This window comes from Bos indicus, chromosome 1 (assembly GCF_029378745.1).
Source record: "Bos indicus isolate NIAB-ARS_2022 breed Sahiwal x Tharparkar chromosome 1, NIAB-ARS_B.indTharparkar_mat_pri_1.0, whole genome shotgun sequence".
NCBI classification, from domain to species: domain Eukaryota; kingdom Metazoa; phylum Chordata; class Mammalia; order Artiodactyla; family Bovidae; genus Bos; species Bos indicus.
In genome coordinates, this window is record NC_091760.1 from 154,852,834 (window position 1) to 154,873,764 (window position 20,931).

Below are 20,931 nucleotides of genomic sequence, written 5' to 3' on the forward strand. Positions count from 1 at the left end.
ATGTTACAGGGTAACATTATTCCCTGACTGAGTCTGCAATCTAAACTCAGTATAAGTGTATAAACACATACATACACATATACACATACACGGAGAAGGAAATAGCAACCCATTCTAGTATTCTTGACTGGAGAATTCAATGGACAGGGGAGCCTGGTGCGCTACGGTCCGTGGGATCACAAAGAGTCGGACATGACTGAACACACAGCATATACACATACATACACATCAACACACATTTTCTGTACACAAATCTGTAAAACAGATTATGATAACTATCATAAGGGTATTATTATGAAATGAACATTTATCATTCCCCAAAACTAAATCTTAATTCCCAGCGTAATGGCATAGGAGTGAGTTCTCTGTGAGGTGATTAGGTCCTGAGGGTGGAGCCCTCATAAATGGGATTGGTGCCCTTATAAACAGAGACCGTAGACAACTCTTTTATTCTTCCACCGTGTAAAGACAGCAGGAAGACGCCCATCTATGAACGAGCATGTGGATCCTCACCAGACACAAAATTTACTAGCATCTTGATCTTAGACGTCCCAGTTTCCAAAACAGTGAAAAATAAATTTCTGTGATTTGTAAGTCACACAATCTATGGGATTTTTGTTATGGAAGCCAGACTAAGACAGATGTTAATAGCACTGAACTTAAAACGTACGTTTTGAAATTAACGTATACATACCTTTCAGGAAAACTTTATTGATCCACAAATCTAACTGACACTTGCAAATGCATGTTCCTGTTACGGCCCACAGACGATGGCAGGCTCTGTGCAACAGAATTCTCCAATAAAATCTTGGTTGGCCAATAGGAAGTAAACAGTCAAGAAACAGAGATCAGCTGAGCTCTGCCTCAGCTGAGCTTCAGGATAAACAGCAAATACCTAGAAGAATAAATAAATAAAATAGCTTCAAATATGCCTAGCCCTATGCAAAGGAGTCAAAGCCATCAATGCAAAAAGCTGAAAAAATTTATGCCATATTTTTGGCTCTTAGGAGACAAATGTTAGCTTAAACATTAATCACCCTTTCCATCATCTAAAATAGAAGAAAGAAACTCACTTTATAATACTCACAGCATTATAATACCAAAAAAAACCTAAAACACCTCAATATAAAATACATCACCTCTTATCACTTTGTTTCACTGACATGAAGTAAAAGTGTTCAAATAAGAAATGCACTACTCTAATACATAATAAAATAATAAGTATTAAAATTACATAAGCTAGAAAATGGAAATCTGACATTTTAAAACAAATGTGAAAAAACTCCACTGAAAACTAATTCCAAAGTACTAGTAAAATGTAAAATTAGAATACAGTTGTATCAGTGTGGCAAGTAAATATTATTTGTGAATTAAAAATTAACTTCCATAGCCTTTTTGCCTACAGAAAAACATTTATCACCTTTAGTAATATACTTTAATACACTTCCACAAATCCTATCTGACAGGGATACATCTCTACATAAAATTTTCAAGAATATCCACAAAATTTTTTAAATATCTATCTAAAGTAAAGAACCTCTAAAGGATAATAAATTATCAAACAATATGATCACTCTTTTCTAGATTTCATTCTGTAGTAGCTTATAGCTTATTGGTGACTCAGCATATGCACATAAAGATAATACTTAGGCAATAAAAAGTAAAATATAAATCAAAACCATGGAATTGAAAAGCATTATAACAGGTATATATGAAACTTCTGGGATCAAAAGAAATTACTTAAAACACATTTTAACATCATATGCTACTAAAACCAAATAACAAAGTATGATTTCTAAAGACTACAAATGAATGCAGCATTGATCACTACATAGATCTACAGAAACTGTTTCATGCTCCTGTAACTGAATATAATTCATGTTTTGTTTGCTTGTTAGATAAAGAGAATGATTTATTACATTCTGATGGAGCATTTCCTTATTTTAACTTTCAATCTTATCTGAAAAGTTACAAACAATATGTTTCTAAGTTATATAATCTATAAATGGAAAACACCCAGATAACAGCAACAGCGTCTTGGACAGAACTCCAGTCACATGGTTTTTCTGTATGGTTGAACTAAAAATTGCCGCACCACTGAAACAAAGCATGTCTCTATTTCTCACCTTTCTCTTGTAAAAATACAGACCATTTTTATATTATGGATGTCTCTTTAAAGACATTTGAGGATCTATCAATTATTCCAACATATGTGTATTTGATGAATGTACGTTTATGTAAAACTTAGTATAGACTGTCATACTACTGTGTCAACACTACTCAAGAGAATGATGGCTATTCCTTCAGAAAGTACGAGTGTAAACAAAGAAAAAGTAACATTATAATCAGTGTCCTCAAAAGTTGTGATTTGTTTTATTCCTAAATACTTATTTTACACTACAGTCAATTTTACACGTCCTATACTACTTGGGATTGTGGTTCACTTTCTTGTTCAGATAGGACGTGTCCATTAAAAGAGTTCACTGACATACCACCAAAGAAACCAAGAAGGAAGGACTGCAGGGAAGATCAGGAAGCAGGGATGGTTAGCTCACAGAAGCGTGTGTATTATGCCTAGACTTGTTCAGCAAGCCACAAGCAGGAGGAGTGTTTACCACAGTCTCACTGAAAGGATATACCAGTTTTTCTTCCAGTTATTCTCTATGGAATTGCATAAACATTGAGAAATCTAGAAATAGACATACACATGCACATATAAAAATTATTGTCAGTGTATAAGTTACTGCTGCCCTGGGACTGCAATAATTTATGTAACATCTGTTTTCATATTTTTCTAATTTTTTTCCTAATTAACATGCATATTTAATGCATAAATGCTCAGACCACCTCTTTTTTCTGCTGACTGTGCCTCTTTATTTTTGAAGTTGTGCACTCCTAGGGAGAATTCAGGATAGATGGAAACCAAAATCTTATTGAAAGCCCTAATTTCACAATGTAAACAACAGTACTAAACCAATTTTCAAGAAAACACTACAGCCTTACGAGTTTTCACAAGAACATTTCAATCTGCTAACAACAGTCCTACGGTAAATTAAGGTCAAAATACCAAAAAGTAACACAAAAGCACTATTTCAATAATATATTAATCTTCTTCATTCTTTTTTTCTAGCTTTTATAAGGACCCTCAAAAAAAAAAAAAACTTTTATAACTTCTATAGTTTCTTGTCTTGGTAAATTTTGGTAGCATTTTTAAAGTTTTATGCCTTAAGCAAATAACATAAATAAATACATCCCATTTATTTATCCCATAAATAAAAACATCCCATTTATTTATCCCATAAATAAAAACATCCCTTCCATTACAAGGGCAGAGCCTACATCTTAAAGCTGTCAGCAGAGACTTCAGCAGTCGGTCTCAAGCTTCAGTGTCTACAAAAATCTAAGAAGCTTCTTAAAATGGAGATCCCGAAGCAGACCATCCCAAAGATAAGGATACAGCAGCAAAGAGATGACTTCAAGAAGCTTTCTCAAAGGTATCAACCAGTAACAACTACTCTCCATTTTTCAGGCACACAATCTTCAAATTATTTGTTGAATATATATAATACTTCATCTAGTCCAATTAAACTGTACTCAACTTAATACAAAGATCTCAAATGTGTTTCTGAACCACTAGTATCAAGGTTCCTTTTCAACAGAAAGAGGAGTAATTAAACAAAAGCAGTTTTAACTATACATAAAATGTCTCTACCAAATTTGATTTTCCTTAACACAAATTTTAGTCTTAAACTAAATCACTTAGGAATTTCCATGTCAAAAGACATAGCAATGTTTAAGGGAGATGAATGGTCATAAAGGAAAATACTGTTGTATAAGTTAACTGACTAAACAAAATATGTTGTTGATAAGTAAAAAAAAAGTTAAAAGTATGTAAAAGTGCCTAATACAATAACAGTTATCCAAAAAAAAAAAAGTAAGAGTTTACATCTAACTCTCAGTGATACAAATGGATGCTAAGCATACACTGGCACCAAAGCAGCATCAAGACAGAAAACATCTGCTGTGCTTCCAGATGCCTCAGATCGCTTGGAAAGATTAAAGTAGGCCCATCTTCCTTCTGCAGGCACCTCCACTGTCACTAGGCAAGTGTACACTCCGTTCACTGTCCCAGCAACCCCATTAATCTGACGGACTGGAAGGGCTGCCTAAACAGCATTCCTGAAAGACTCTAAAAAATTCTAATACTCCAAACTTCCACCCAAGTTAATGGGAATAAAATTTTTTTAATTTTGAAGTTTGAAGATAGATGTTATTCTTTCAAGGTTTATGTATGAAGTATGAGCAGGTTAAAGTTTATTACATACTGTCTCCTTGTATTCATCTGAACCAAAGAAAACATCCACTCAGGCTTGTTTAACTACATGTATACCTGTGGTGGATTCATTTCGATATTTGGCAAAACTAATACAATATTGTAAAGTTTAAAAATAAAATAAAATTTAAAAAATAAAATAAAATAAAAACTCGAGCTGCAAAAAAATAAATAAATAAAAATAAAAATTATAATATTAAAAAATAAAAAAAAACTACATGATTTACATTAGGAAGTTGTTTGAAAACATACTTTAGTGACAATAATATCAATATTCTAACATTATTATTGATATTTATATGGAGTATCTCACTTAATGCCACCTTACCTGCAGCCATGAAATTAGAAGACAAATGCTTCTTGGCAAGAATGCTGTAACAAACCTAGGCAGTGTATTAAAAAGCAAAGATATCACTTTGCCAACAAAGGTCCATATAGTCAAGGCTATGGTCTTTCTAGTAGTCATGTACACATGTGATAGCTGGACAATAAAGAAGGCAGAGTGCCAAAGAACTGATGCCTTTGAACCATGCTGCTGGAGAAGACTCTTGAGAGTCCTATGGAAAGCAGGGATATCAAACCAGTCAATCTTAAAGGAAATCAACCCTGAATACTCTTTGGAAAGATTGATGCTGAAGCTGAAGCTCCAATACTTTGGCCACCTGATGCCACCAGCTGACTCACTGGAAAAGACCCTGATGCTGGGAAAGATTGGGGACAGGAGAAGAGGGTGTCAGAGAATGAGATGGTTGGATAGCATCACTGATTCAACAGACATGAACTTGGGCAAACTGTGGGAGATGGTGAGGGACAGGGAAACCTGGTGCAGTCCATGGTGCTGCAAAGAGTTGAACACGACTTGGCAACTGAACAACAAAACCCCCACCCTACCTTACACCAAAACAAACAAAAACAGTTAATAAGAACTTAAGGGAACTAACTTGTCCAAGACCTTATCACTAAGAAATCTGCACCCAGAGGCCACATGGTCTTAACCACAGTTTCATGCCACTACAATTCAAAGCAATTATATGTGTAATACGTAACTCCCCTTAGTTTCACAAATCTTTATATAGGCAATGATCCCTAAAGCACTGACACAATCTAAATCCGTTTCTTTGATTTTTATGGTAAATGAAATACTTCCAGGTTGTCCTAATTATAAAATGTATCTTCATTTCCAAAATCACTCTTCATCTTAGAGCTCTTATAATAGCATATGATGTTTCTGTTGTTTAGTTGCTAAGTCGTGTCTGACTCTTGCAGTCCCCTGGACTGTATATTTTCTCTCAGTCAGGCTCATTTTTCACAAATGGTACCAAGTTAGACCCCCACACAAACTTAAGCTCCAGGCAAAACAGACACCAATGGATGTATAATTAAAGAAGAGAAAACTTCTTATGATTTGAGTATTATACCTTCTTATTTTTCTCTTGATGGCAATGTAACCTCACTTCTTTGCATCCTGATCCATTTAGGGTCAAGCTTGGATATTAAGTTCAAATTAGCTTACAAATAAGAAACAGATCAGTCTCAATCACCCTAAATAAACCAAAAGAAGTTGAGTCATTTCTGAGAGTTGCTTTCTGAGAGGTCCGTTTCCATATCGGGAGACCAGTCTAAATCCCCAAGATGAGTTAGAAAATTCCCAGGACTGTGGTTACCATAAAAAAGAGGCAGATTCAACCTGACTCAAAAAGATGAAAAATTCACTTAAGCATATGTTAGTTTTTGTGCATTTCTTATGGCAGACATGAGGCATGGGACTTTTCAAAGTAGACATCCTTCACAGTACAATAAAGATACAAACATACTTTAAGTATTCCTCTTTTAAGTATGTTCCTGTAACTAAGATGAAAATAAATAAGATTTCTGAAGAAATTATTTTAGATTAAACAGAGTCCAACTTTAAGCATCATCCATAATTTTATTCTGTATTTTAAATTCTCAGTTCCAGACTTGTTAAATTATTTCACATTTCATTAACTACTCCTCCTTATGTTATTCCATTTGTTTCAGAGTTCCTTTTTCAATCTATTGCCTTTTTGTAACATCACCTGCCTGACACCTTTTATCCAATAAAAACTCTATTTTGTTCAAACTGCAGAGAGAAAAACTCAAACCATAGTTGATTGCACTGGAGGAAAACCTATGAAAAGTAGTCACTGTTCCAAGTTATTTCAGAATTCTGAGGAAGCTTTAGTTTTCAGAAAACAGAAGTGCACAAAACTAATTAAAACCAGAACAGAAAAGTTAGCTCTACAAAGGACTCAGTTATTTAACACATGTATTTTTTCTTCATTGTGGCTCAAGACTTTGTCATCACTTACTTTACTACCGAACTATTGTTCCTTTATTGGCCTCCCTGCCTATAAGCACCTTGTCAAAAAGAAATAAAAGAAACCTAAACTGGATCATGTTGCTACTGATTAGCAGTGTAGAAAAATACCCGAATCAATGACTGGGTGGTTAGTATTTTAGGGCTTCCCAGGTGGCACAGTGGGAAAGAACCTGCCTGTCGACGCAGGAGACAGGGGTCCATGCCTGAGTCAGGAAGATCACCTGGAGCAGAAGATGGCAACCCACCCCAATATCTTGCTGGGAGTATTTTATGGACAGAGGGGCCTGGCGTGCTACAGTCTTTATGGTCTCACAGAGCTGGACATGATCGAGCGACTGAGCACAGCACAGTGAGTACTGAGAAAGATAGTTCCAGGAGGAGGACAGAATGCTGACCACCGAGCTAGCACAGCAGCTACACAGATGGAGGAGCAGAGACAGACATGAGACAAACGGTGGCTTCCAGAAGCAGAGATGGAGGAAGGGAAAGGAGTGCAGCAGACTCCCCAGGTTCCCAACCCAGCAGGCAGGCAGATTATCTGTGCCATAAAAGGAAGTTTTAAAAATTTTAAGGTGAGAGGAGAAGAGATAAGAAAAAAGGCTGATTAAGAGTAAAAGCACAAACTACTGAATACTCATGACTTCACATACACGCCTACTTCAGAATCCTGCCTCCTGAAAAAGGGATGCTGAGGACCAAGTAAGTAACAAATGAGCAGTCTCAACTTTAATTCTGCTCACTTTTGTAATATTAAGCAAACTAACTTCACTGACTAAAACGAAATTTAGAAAACAGATCATGCCACTAATTCCTCATGTATTTGAGGTTTCATTTTATTTTAGAAAGGCTCCTCAGCTCTGGACACACCAGTTCAAGCCTAGAAATATCTCCAATTGATACTCTCTTTAACATTGTTGCCAAGGTGTGATCTCTATAATTCACATATCTCACTTTGAGCTACTTGTTGGTATAAATTATCCAGCTGAATTTTAAATTTTGTATTGTTACTTGTTTAGTGAGTTTGAAACTAATAGTTCAGCAAAACAGAGACAGAAAGATCACACATGTATCAATGTGATAGGCATTAATTTAAGATTAAACTTTCTAAACGACTAATTTCTAAATAGTTTTCAACAGGTTATCCCTGATAGACCATGCATACATATATACTGGGGAAACAAACATATTTTTAATGGCATTCCTTCTCAATTATCTCCAAATTAGTGTTCACGTTGGCCAAAAACACATCCTAAGCCTTATTAGTATAAATATACAACAAATACAGAAAACTCTCAGAATAAGTCTTCAAAAAGAAAATTATTATTCTAAGAATAAATGATAATAAAACTTATAGAAAATTCAGATCTATGGCCTATTTCACCCCACATCCAAAACTGACATAACCACTTGGAAAGAGTTCCAAAGAGATTATCCAAACACTTGTTCAAAGCAATTCCAGAATTTCCTTATGAAGAACTCGTCACTCTTGCCAGAAGGCTAGACTTGTTTCAGACCCCGGAGTTCTTCAGTCAGAACATGTTTAAAATGAGGGAGTACGTTTTAGATTTAAGCCACTTTTATAGCTGTTAAAACAAAGAAACACTACTGACTAGAAAACAGCTCACAAGGTAACAAGATTCAATCATGTACATATTATGTTATTAATATGTATAAATTACTTTTAGGAAACAGAGTTTAATTCTTAAATACGAGAATTTAAAAAAATAAATACTAAGTTTAAAAAATACTGTGGTGTATTTTTTTTTTAAACTACGAATCCTCTATTTGACCCTACAATCCCAGGGACGGGGGAGCCTGGTGGGCTGCCGTCTCTGGGGTCGCACAGAGTCGGACACGACTGAAGCGACTTAGCAGCAGCAGCTTAGTCTGTCTTGATTTCTACTGAACCAAGATTTGATGCCTAGAAACCACGTAACATAACTTTTTTCATTTGTAAGCTATGATACTCTGAGTTCAGCTTAGGCTTCCACCTGTCCCGAACATCCATCTATAGATTGATTCAGTTCTCTTCAGTACTAAGTTTACTTCTTATAAAAAATTTCTCACCAGAGCAAGAACTATTTGCAAAGCAGCTGAGCTGCATTTTCTAATGGACTGGACTTCCAAGCCTTCACACAATTAATATTGCCAGTGTGTCTGTATGAATGACTCACAAACTTGATTTTGTTTAATATTTAATTTATTTATTTGGCTGTGCCAGGTCTTCATTACGGCACTCGGGACTGTACTTGCAGCATGTGGGATCTAGTTTCCTGACCAGGGTTTGAACCCAGGTCCCCGCATTAGGACCACAGAGTCCCAGCCACTGGATCATCAGGGAAGTCCCTTGATTTTGTTTTAAAACAGTCAAGCTCTTAAAATATAAAAAATATTAGTTACATAATATCATACACTTCTACAAAACCATACAATCCAAACATACACGAGCAAACTTTAAGGAGAATTTACCTAAGAAAATCCCAGAGTTTTCAGGACTTCAAGTCTTAGCAGAAATGAATTATATGTACTAAAAATGTTTAGTTTAACCTGGCATTTTTATAGCAACTAGAATTCTGCTGTTGAGAATTTTCTGAACTTACAGCTCATTTTGATCATGCCAGGTTGCTTGGACACAGAAAACAGGAGCAAATATTTTTAAAAAGAAAAATGAGAGTCTTTCAGGAACCAGAAAATGTGATCAGATAGGAGAACAAAGTTCACCATACATGGAGGCTCATTTTATCAACTTGGGTGATTAAAGATCAGATGAGTGTGTATCATTTTGGGGAAGCACAACAGTAAACATTAACATGTACATAATAGCATGCGCGACTGCGGCAGACAAGTCTTGTGAGGTTTCTGCGATTCATGCAAACAAAGGGGAGGGGGGCTTTGTTAACATCCAATAATGCAATACGGGAATTGTGTTTACACCGCATATAATAATAGATGTTTTCATGATACTGAATAGACTTCTTCACACAAAGATGAAGATCATTCACCAAATTATTGTGACTACTGTATTATATCCTGAAAAATAATGATAAATCATACAAGCCTGCTCTGTAATTCCTGGTCCATTTATCTTGCTAGTCTCCCTCTTCTAAACTGTGATACACTAGAGCACAAGAAAAATGGATTTCTTATTTCATCACTGCCCTACTGTCCACCTCCCTGCCCGTTCCTCCATAAAGTCAATCATGTTTCTTAGTAGGATTTAATTTTCATCAAGTATTTTTATTTTTTTACTCAAATATTTGGTTACCTATGATAAATGAAGTATGAGACTATTATAGTAAGTATAACATCAGATAAAGGACTGACACAGCATTTTGGTAAGGAAAATCAGGATTAGTAATTATTAATTTATATGGAAATTTTTATTTCATAATTTTGAATATACAAATTAAAATAATTAGCATAAGAAATGTTTGGTTTACTGTAATTCAAGATGACAGAATTATATTCCTTCAGAAAAGTTAAATATAGCACTTTACAATACTAAAGCTTTATAAGGGTGCAGCTCACACATTTTAAAAACCTTGTTTAAATCACACATACACTTTTGACAAATGGGTAATTATTACAGTGACAAAAACAACAATAATGACAAAAAATAACCCCAAAGTACTATATCATATCATGGCCCCAGAGAAGGATCCCAGTGCACACCAACGGCTTCCGATAAAACAGGAAACTCCAACTCTGGCTAAACTGCACACAATGTAAGAAAGAGGAGAAAACTGAGAAGAAATGGCTTAATCAAATTCTCCTCCAACAGTTAATTTAATTTTACTGAGGAAAATGATTAACCATGCAAAAGCTGCTATAGTTATTAGATTAAAACCAAGTATTTTCCAGGATATCTTTTGGAAAGTAATGTACAGCTAATACTCCACAGAAATGATCCAAAAAATCAGGTAACTAATGATTTTAAAAGTAATCATTTTAAAAAATCATCTTTATTTTCAAGACAGTTAATAGAGTATTATTAGATTGAGGTTATTATAACCCATTAATACAAACTGCAAATTAACATCTCCTGTTCACTATGTAAAAACTCTGTGCTGCTGCTGCTGCTCAGTCGCTTCACTCGTGTCCGACTCCGCGCGACCCCACAGACAGCAGCCCACCAGGCTCCTCCGTCCCTGGAATTCTCCAGGCAAGAACACTGGAGTGGGTTGCCATTTCCTTCTCCAGTGCATGAAAGGAAAAGTGAAAGTGAAGTTACTCAGTCGTGTCCAACCCTCAGCAACCCCATGGACTGCAGCCTATCAGGCTCCTCTGTCCATGGGATTTTCCAGGCAAGAGTACTGGAGTGGAGTGCCATCGCCTTCTCCTCAAAACTCCGTAAACAGTAGTAAATAAAAATTGAATACAAACTTAGTCCATTTTAAGCTTTTACATAATGACTTATGGGGCTTTCAGCCTCCCTCCAACATGATGACCTTCACTATTACTTGCACATCCATATAAATCAGAAACTGCATTATCGATTTTCTGTACTCATCCTAGTTAATAACTCAATACACCTGGTACCTATGCTTTTTTTCCCCCGTATTTGAAACCTACAGATATCAGAGATTGTGAAGAGAAAGAAATCAAAATTGGGCTTAAAGGGAAAAAAAAGTAGAGTACATGTGCAAATTCAGAGCTGACCCTCTTACTCCCCAAATCCATTTCATTCTTGCTGATTTCTGAAGAGCTGTCATCAATCCACAACCTTCAGGATTCAAAACAAGGCCTATGTAATCAAGGAGCAAAGTGTCTACTCATTTCTTGAAGAACAGACTACAAATCTTTTTATGTATGAAGTGTTCTGGAGGTTTGCTGTCAGTAAAACACTCCATATCACACAACCCATTAGAAGCAAAACTATAGCATCGTTTCAGGAGACTCAGAAAAAAAAATTTGATAATACTCAACACCATTCATTTTTTTTTTTTTAATCCAAAACAAATTTTAACTAGAAAAACAAGAAAACTACCTTAAAGTGATGAAGTGAATGAAATGAATCTTTCAAAAATCCATAGCAAACATAATACACAATGATGACATTGGCATTTTCCTCACTCCAGCCTGTGAGGCAGGTAGAGCCTGTGGCATCTTTTCTACTAGAGAGACCTGAGACAGAGAGGAGTGGAGTGTGAGCCAGGACAAAAGAAACGTGGGCCTCCCACCACAGGCAGGGAGGAGAAGCTTGGCTGCTAGTTTCACAGGAGGCAGGGTCCCTTAGAGTCGGTCACTGAGTCCCTGCTCCAGGCCTGCCCTGCAGCAGCCAGAGGAGCCCACCCTGCTCTGTCTTCATAAAGGCCTTGTGGATAAGAGAGCACAGACTATCGAAATCCTCGCCTCCCTTTTTTTCTTTTCTTTTCTTTTTGTTCGGATGTTTTCCCAGGTCTCACTTATAACCAACAAAGGTCCATCTAGTCAAAGCTATGGTTTTTCCAGTAGTCATGTGTGGATATGAGAGTTAGATGGCACAGAAGGCTGAGCGCTCAAGACTTCATGCTTTTGAACTGTGGTGTTGGAGAAGACTCTTGAGAGTCCCTTGGACTGCAAGGAGATCAAACCAGTCCATCCTAAAGGAAATCAACCCTGAATATTCATTGGAAGGACTGATGCTGAAAATGCTCCAATATTTTGGCCACCTGATGAGAAGAGCTGACTCATCAGAAAAGACCCTGATGCCGGGAAAGACTGAAGGCAGGAGGAGAAGGGGAGGATAGAGGATGAGATGCTTGGATGGCATCACTAACTCAATGGACATGAGTTTGGGTAAACTCCGGGAGCTGGTGATGGACTGGGAGGCCTGGTGTGCTGCAGTCCATGGGGTCGCAAACAGTTGGACATGACTGAGCAACTGAACAACAGCACTTATACCAAAGGGAAAGAATCTTCATTAAAATCCGTATTTCTTTGAAAAATAAAACCACCACCATAGACTGCCAGGTCCCTGCCACCGTGCGGCCTGCAGAGGGATTTCTGCACTTATTCCTCACGTTTTGCTTTCTCGGCATTTTGCTTCCAACATCTGATTATCATGTGAAAATCTGGGAGGTTTCACTACTTGCTTCCAGAGGGTTCCTTCCCACTGTTTACAAACACCACAACATTTAAAAGGGCCAGTTCACCATACTTGTCACTTCCTATCACTGATTCTATTTCCAGTCCATGATGGATTTTGTTAAACTGCACTTATTTTACATTTTGCAAAGTTTTTCAAAGTATAGCAAAATACTAGCATTACTCCAACTTTTCAAAAATTTCTCATTTTGCTTATGGAACATTTTTCTTCAACGTTGTCTTTAGGAAAAGCACAAATCCTTTTTTATATAATTCCTGCCCTTTCTAAGTTACTGAAACTGTGCTCTTAAACTGCAAAGGTAATGTCCCTTCCCACGTCCTTATCGTCCCTGATGTCTCTGCAGCCCTAACATCTAAGATCTCCTTCCTAGCATTCTGACTTCTCTGTTTCTATCACTTTTTCCCCCAACAACCACTCTTCAGTTTCTGGCCCTTGTTCTGGTGCTGCTGCCTTTGAGCCTGTCCGGGCTCTCCAGGACGGCTCTCTCTGGTCCTCTAGGTTCCTCTCCGCCTTTGAGCCTGTCCGGGCTCTCCAGGATGGCTCTCTTTGGTCCTCTAGGTTTCTCTCCGCCTTTGAGCCTGTCCAGGGCTCTCCAGGACGGCTCTCTCTGGTCCTCTAGGTTCCTTTCCGCCTTTGAGCCTGTCCAGGGCTCTCCAGGACAGCTCTCTCTGGTCCTCTAGGTTCCTCTCCGCCTTTGAGCCTGTCCAGGGCTCTCCAGGACGGCTCTCTCTGGTCCTCTAGGTTCCTCCCCAGCTCACTCCCCTCCTCCCCGCCTGCTGCCCTGGCTGCTGTCCTGTTTGAGCAGTCTCATTCAGACCCCACGCCTCCAGGTACCCGCTTCTGTCTTCATGTCTTCAGTCCTTGCCTGGATCTCAAGAACCAGACCTAATTGGCATGCAGGTAGCCCCTGAAGTCGACACTGCCCGCTGGCTGGATGAGACCCCCGTGCTGCTCTGGACGGCCCCTGTGCCAGCAGATGACAGCGTGCACTGAAGGAGGAGCACCAATTCCACACTCTTGCAATCAGCACTCTTGACAACCTGAGCGTTAGTTCTCTCTAATGTTACTTGTACACCTCCACTTCATGTATTCCACCAAACATGTAGTCTTTACTCCTGAAGTTTCTTCTGTCTGGGTTTCCCTTTCCTTTGGCTAGAGAAAACGAGAGAGGACTGACAGATAATCAACACAACCTGAAAATGCAGCAGATAAAGACCATGAGTGAAAAAGAAGGACCAACAAAGATGCTCAGATGCCCAGCTTTTACAATGAGAGACATAAAGACACCACTCACTTAAATAAAGCTAGAGGCATTTGGGAGGGGAGTTAGAACTTACACTGTGAAGTGATTTGACATCTCAAAGTGGAAGGAGATACTAAACAGGCAGGTTGATGTGTAGATCTTCATTTCAGAAGACAGGTGTGGATTAGCAATGTTAGTCTCAGAATAACTAATAATTTATTTATAACTGTAATGAAAATTCAGGCCACAGGTTTGCTTTGAAAGCTAATATACATAAAGCTCAAAAAGACAGACTAGAATTATAAAAGCAGCAGCCTAAGACATGCTGTTAGAAATGAAGTAGAAACACAGGAGCTAGAAAACTGAAAAGGAACCAGCAGAAGAACGTGATTTTACAGTAGCAGAAAAGCACAGTTAGAAGGAGGCATGGTCTGCAATGTTACTGAGAGGAAAAGGAAGAAAGTAAGACAAGGATAAGAACAAAAACATCCCGTGAGACTTAGTAACACAGAGGTCATAAAGGCGGCCTTCGTTTTGACAACAGGGAAACCAGAAGGGAGCTGCTGGAGGAGAGAGAGTGGAAGGTGATGAAATGAAGGTGAACAGTTGCCAGGCAGAGGTAATGTCTTCAAAACACTTGGCTATGAAAGGGAAGAGAGGTATTAAAGAGTGATATATAATACACATAAATACACATGTAAATAAACAGAGTGCCTCTCAAGCCCTGGGAACAGCGCATTGTTTCATGTACTTTTATCTTTTCTCACATGGATACCTCTCAATGTAACATTCATTCCTACTAAGGTCAAAAATAGAGAGGAAGTCTCACTATGACCACTCTTACTTTTTTCCTGGACATATTAATAATTGAAATCAGAATAGAGAAAACCACTATAAACATAAAAAATAAGAATCAGAAAAGAAAAAACAAAACCTATTTGCAGATGACCTGATGCAGATAAGATGGAAAACCCTAGAAAATCAATGAAGAAATGAAAGAAACAAAATAATTCAGCAAGGGAGCAAGATATAAAATAAACATGCAAAAACCAGTAACACTCACATATACAAATAACATCAGATAGGATATCTAATGAATAAGAAAGCCCCATTTAAAATAGTAATAAATAATGTTAAATATACGAATAAATGGAAATGTTCAAAACTTACATGAACAAACACTCTTAAAGACACAGAAGTAGACCTAAATGATAGGGGATAGGGGGGAAAAAAATCTTGTCCCTGGCTGGTACATCCAACATCAACATGTCATAAATTTACAAATTAACTTGAGCTAGAGAATGTTATATTGAAGTTCAAATGGAAAAGAAAAATTCAGGAAAAGCACACACTGAAAAGAAACAGGCGGTGGCAACTCTCATCAAAATATACTACAAAGCCTCTGTACTTAAAACAGTGCGGTACAACTGAAGGGACAGACAGACCAGGGAAACAGAACACAAAGCCCCAAAATAGATTTAGCTATGATAAAGTGACACCTCGGAACACTAGCATTAAAGAGTGGGCTTCTAAACAAACGGACAGGCATTTGGGGAAACGAAAAAGATGACAAAAACTGGATCTGTTTCTCACACCATACACAAAAGTAAACTCTAAATAGATCAGAGATTTAAGTGTAGATAATGAAACCATACAAGCTGAGTATCTCCTATGACCTGAGAGTTATAAAAAGAAAACTCTTTCTAATGAGAACTAAAATACAAATATAAAACTTTTACATGACAAAAAGACCAGAAGCAAAATCAAAATAGAGATGACAAACCAGAAGAAAACATTTGTAGTATAACTCATTGAATAATGGTTAATATCACTACAAAGTGAAGTGAAGTTGCTCAGTCATGTCCGACTCTTTGCGATCCCATGGACTGTAGCCTATCAGCCTCCTCAGTTAATGGAATTTTCCAGGCAAGAGTACTGGAGTGGGTTGCCATTTCCTTCTCCATGGGATCTTCCCAACCCAGGGACTGAACCTGGGTCTCCCGCATTGCAGGCAGACACTTTACCATTTGAGCCACCAGGGAAGTCCATATCACTACAAACAACTTCCTAAAAAAGACCTATAGAGAGTGGTTCTTAAACAGATGCAAAGACATTCAGCTCCACTCATAATAAAATGAAACACAAATTAAATGTACACTGAGATATCATTTTTCATCTATCAGATTGAGAACAATCCCAAACTTTCACAGTATACTGTTGGCAAGGCTGTAGGAAAACAGGCTCCTACTGGAAATGCAAAGTGGTAAACACCAACCCAGCAAAGGAACTGTGCAAGTATCTAATTAAACTACAGGAGCATTTACACTTTGAATCAGTAAGCCCATTTCCAGGAATTTTCCTGAAGATAAACTCACAACAATGTGAAAATGCATATACACAAGTATATTCATCATAGCATTATCTGCAATTGCACAATACCAGAAATTACTTTAAAATACACATGTAAGAGACTGGTTGAATAAACCATGGTTCAGTTCAGTTCAGTTCAGTTCCGTTCAGTTGCTCGGTCATGTCCAACTCTTTGCGACCCCATGAATCGTAGCACACCAGGCGTCCCTGTCCATCACCAACTCCTGGAGTCCACCCAAACCCATGTCCATTGAGTCAGTGACGCCATCCAACCATCTCATCCTCTGTCGTCCCCTTCTCCTGCCCTCAATCTTTCCCAGCATCAGGGTCTTTTCCAATGAGTCAACTCTTCGCATGAGGTGACCAAAGTATTGGAGTTTCAGCTTCAACATCAGTCCTTCCAAAGAACACCCAGGACTGACCTCCTTTAGGATGGACTGCTTGGATCTCCTCGCAGTCCGAGTGAGTCTCAAGAGTCTTCTCCAACACCACAGTTCAAAAGCATCAATTCTTCAGCGCTCAGCTTTCTTTATAGTCCAACTCTCACATCCATACATGACCACAGGAAAAACCATAGCCTTGACTAATCGGACCTTTGTTGGCAAAGTAATGTTTCTGCTTTTTAATATGCTGTCTAGGTTGGTCATGACTTTCCTTCCAAGGATTAAGCGTCTTTTAATTTCATGGCTGCAGTCACCATCTGCAGTGATTTTGGAGCCCAGAAAAATAAAGTCAGCCACTGTTTCCCCATCTTTTTGCCATGAAGTGATGGAACCAGATGCCATGATCTTATTTTTCTAATGAAAACTAATGAAATGAATAAGGAATCTCTAAAACTGATATGATTTCCAAGAGATTGATAAATGAAAACAAGCAAATTACAGAAGAACATATATAGTATAATATACTTTTGATAACAAAGGGGAAATAAATAATGTAAGAAATATTACCTGCTTATCTGTATAAAAGGAAGGATGAACTAAAAAAACAAAAACAAAACCAGTAAAGTTGTTTACCTATAAAGGACTGAGTAAATGGGGGATATGGAAGGACTTTTTCAAACAATCTTATTTTTTGGAAAAGTCAATCATTTTCTACATATTCAAAAAATTAAATCAACAATGATGTGACGCTAAAAGAAAACTAAAATGAGTGAACTCAGCTATACTCACATTTAGGGGATAAAAAAGAAAGAAGTAATCCAAGTAATTAAGAACACGGCATCTGATTATATATACTCAGAACTGAGTGGGGTGAGGAGGAGAACGTCAAATGACTGGAACTGGCGAAGCTGCCAGTAAACATGCTCATTCTAACACCAAAATGAACCAACCATGAAACCATCTTAGATCGGTTACTGAGTTGCATGAAGAAGTTAGTGTATTAATACTGTTGGAAGCCAATGTTCTTGGTGTGAAAGGAGGAACGTGTAAATATGGAGAACTGGAAGACAAGAAAGAACCCTGTGGAAGAATTAGAGATACTGGTGTGAACTAAGATTTCTAAAATGTGTATATGTGTGTGTATCAGTATGGATGTCTGTATGTATTCCTGTATCAATGCAGATGTGTATATACACATACGCCCATGCTTTCTATGGGCATTCTCTCCTCTAAAAGGGCCTAAAGCCAAGACCCCACAGTGATGAGCACAGTCCACTAATACTATTATCCCACTAAAAGCGATCAGAGTTTCTCAGGGTAATGGCCAAGAGCTGCCAGGGCAGAATAGATCAGAGATAAGTCTGTGACAACTTGCTTTGCCAGAAAGCAAGAAAGCACTCAAAAATGTGATGGGGAAATGCCATGTACTTCTACTAAACCAAACTTGGACAACCTGAGCATCAAAATAAGTATTGAATTACAAACCACTGAAAAGAACAGACATCCATGAGCTCATACCAATAATAAATGACTGAATGAATAAGTAAGTGAACCAATCAATCAGAACGGTTTTCCTTACAGAAGAAGGATGTTACTGACTAGGAGGAGGGCTGAAATTGGTAAGTCAGCAGTTTACTACCAGTATAGAAAAAACTACACTAGGCAAGAATCCTCAACAGAAGCAAAATCTAGATGAAAATTTTGATAAGAAGCAGGATATTCACATGATTCTAAAGTGTTTCCCAACTCTGCTTATTATAGTTACAAGGAAAACAAAACAAAAACCTTGAACTTTATGGTGGAGAAATCTGGTAACATTCTGACTGATCACAGGTAACATTTCCAGTGTGCCCTCCATCTGTGACATCCCAAGGATACAACATCATTTCTCCAGTCTTCTGGTTGGAATGCAGAACCCAAATCTAATCATGAGGAAACGGCAGACAATCCAAATGAGGAGTGACAGACAGACAGACAAATGAAGGGTTGTATCACTCAAAAATGTTAACGTCATAAAAACAGGCTGTGGGACCATTTCAAATTACAGAAGGCAAAAGAGACAAAACAGCTAAACACAATGTCCGGTCCTAGATTGGATACTTACTGAACGGAAAAAAACTTATGTGAGGAATATTATGGTTTCACATGAGAAATTTGGAATATGGAAAACAGATTAGATATAAATATATTCAAGTTACTGAAGCTGAATATTGTACTATAGACATAGACAAGAACATCCCTATTAGGAATATACACTGACAGGCTTTCGGATATAAATGCAATCTTTGCTCCAAGTTCAGGGGGAAAAACTGTGTGCATGTGTCCACGTGTTTGAAGGGAGGAAGGGAAGAGATGCACCTAAGTGATAAATGAGGTCAAATGTTCACAGTGAACCTAGGTAAAGAGAACACTGTTCCTAAATTATCTGGTAAGCCACCATTTGCCATTTTTTCTACCATATTATTCCCATGGGAAGCTGAAGAGAGTGAGGCCTGGTGACGTGGACTTGTCAGGAGGTGAGCCCTCTCGCTCTCACCCCAAAGTCCAGCCCTGATCTCAACTATCGCAGTCTACTGCATCTGGGATGTTAACCCGGGGGCCCGAACGTTGAAGAATCTGCCTTCAGTGCAGGAGACCTGGGTTCAATCTCTGGGTCGGGAAGATCCCCTGGAGAAGGGAATGGCTACCCACTCCAGTATTCTTACCCGGGAAATCCCATGGACAGAGGAGCCTGGCAGGTCACAGAGTCAGACACGACTGAGCGACTAACACTTCAGCTCCAAGACTTCCAAGGTTGTTTGGTCTACCCTATCTCACCTCCTGCAGTTCTCTCCTACGATTCCTTCCTCTGTCCCCCTACCTTCTAACACCACAGTTGCTTCTTGCCTCAGGCTCTCCAGCACACAGTACAATGGCCGACTTTACTTCTCACAAACCCCCTTGGAAAATCGTTTAGCTGGAAATTCCTGCATTTCAGCTCTCATACATTTACTGGACTATACTTTACTTACTCCAGTAGGCACCTGGCTTACTCTCTAGTTAGGATTTCAGGAGCCATTCATTGAGCTGAAATACTGAACTTGTTTCATCTCTTGCTCATGGCTGCCTTCATTCTAGCAAATACTGAGAGTGCTCCCTGTCCTCCCTTCCACTTGCCCACCAAATCTGACTGGGATCTCGTCAACATTCACTTTCTAGAAGATGCTCTCAGTTTTTCCAGATATGGAATGTCTGCCATGCTTAGTCCCTTCATCAGACAAGGGCTGTAGCAGTATCATTCGCACAAGTAACAATAATGGAAAGTGTGTTTTTAATGGTGTAACCATCATGACAATTTCAAAAGTTGTCTTCATCTCTTATTTTGATTAAGAAAAATAAATACTGGAAAAAAGCCAGTGTGTGCATATGCTGAAAGATAAGAACGGTTGTGTTTTGTTTTGTTTTTAAAAAGAAAAAGGATGCCGGATGCTATGGTCAAGTACATTTGGAAAATGCTACACTGAATAAAGCTACACCAGGTTCTTAAGATTTTTTAATACAAATCACTATATGTTGTAATTCTCTTAAAGAGAAACAAAGAATACAGTGCTTTCTAAACGTACTTGACCACAGGCTTTTCTACTGAGAGCTTCACCTGGGAAAAACACATCACAGACTATATACTATGGAAACGCTGCTACAATGTTACTGGGAGAAAGCACCAGATTATCAGGACTTTATCAAGACTTGAGAACCAAAAGAAACCAACTGCTTAATACTAGCAGAGTCCTGTGAAGCTTCCCACCTACAATACAGAGGAGCTGCAGATCCTAACTGTAACTACTTAAAGATCAAAACCCTGGAGAGTTCTAGACCAAATACTTGCCTACTTCAGGGCCCCATGAAAATTCTTAGGTCAAGTTCCTATCATCTCCTCCAACCCCTAAACTGCCAATGACCAAATAACTCCAATCCCCCTCTTCACAATCACAACACACACATGCAGAGAAAAGGAGAGGTTTTGGCTGAGAAGCTTCTCAAATTTTAATGTGTATACAAATTAGCTGGTAATGTTGATCAAAATGCAGATTCTGATTCAGCAGGCATGGGTTTGGGCCCCCATATTCTGCATTTCCAGCAAGCTCGCAGGTAACACCAATGCTGTCAAACAAGGGACCTCACTCTGGCAGAGTT

The 20,931-nt window shown here is 38.2% G+C and overlaps 1 protein-coding gene across 14 annotated transcripts in view; it reads right to left on the reverse strand.

Moving 5' to 3' along the window:
• TBC1D5 (TBC1 domain family member 5) overlaps positions 1 to 20,931 on the reverse strand; it is a 592,732-nt gene that overhangs the window by 440,956 nt on the left and 130,845 nt on the right. For 11 of the 14 annotated variants that reach the window (XM_070772249.1, XM_070772468.1, XM_070772724.1 and 8 more), the window contains one exon: positions 695 to 895. The exons of the other annotated variants lie outside the window; for them this stretch is intronic. The gene's annotated coding sequence lies outside the window, so the exon portion shown is untranslated. The remainder of the gene's footprint in view (positions 1 to 694; positions 896 to 20,931) is intronic. 14 annotated transcript variants of the gene reach the window in all.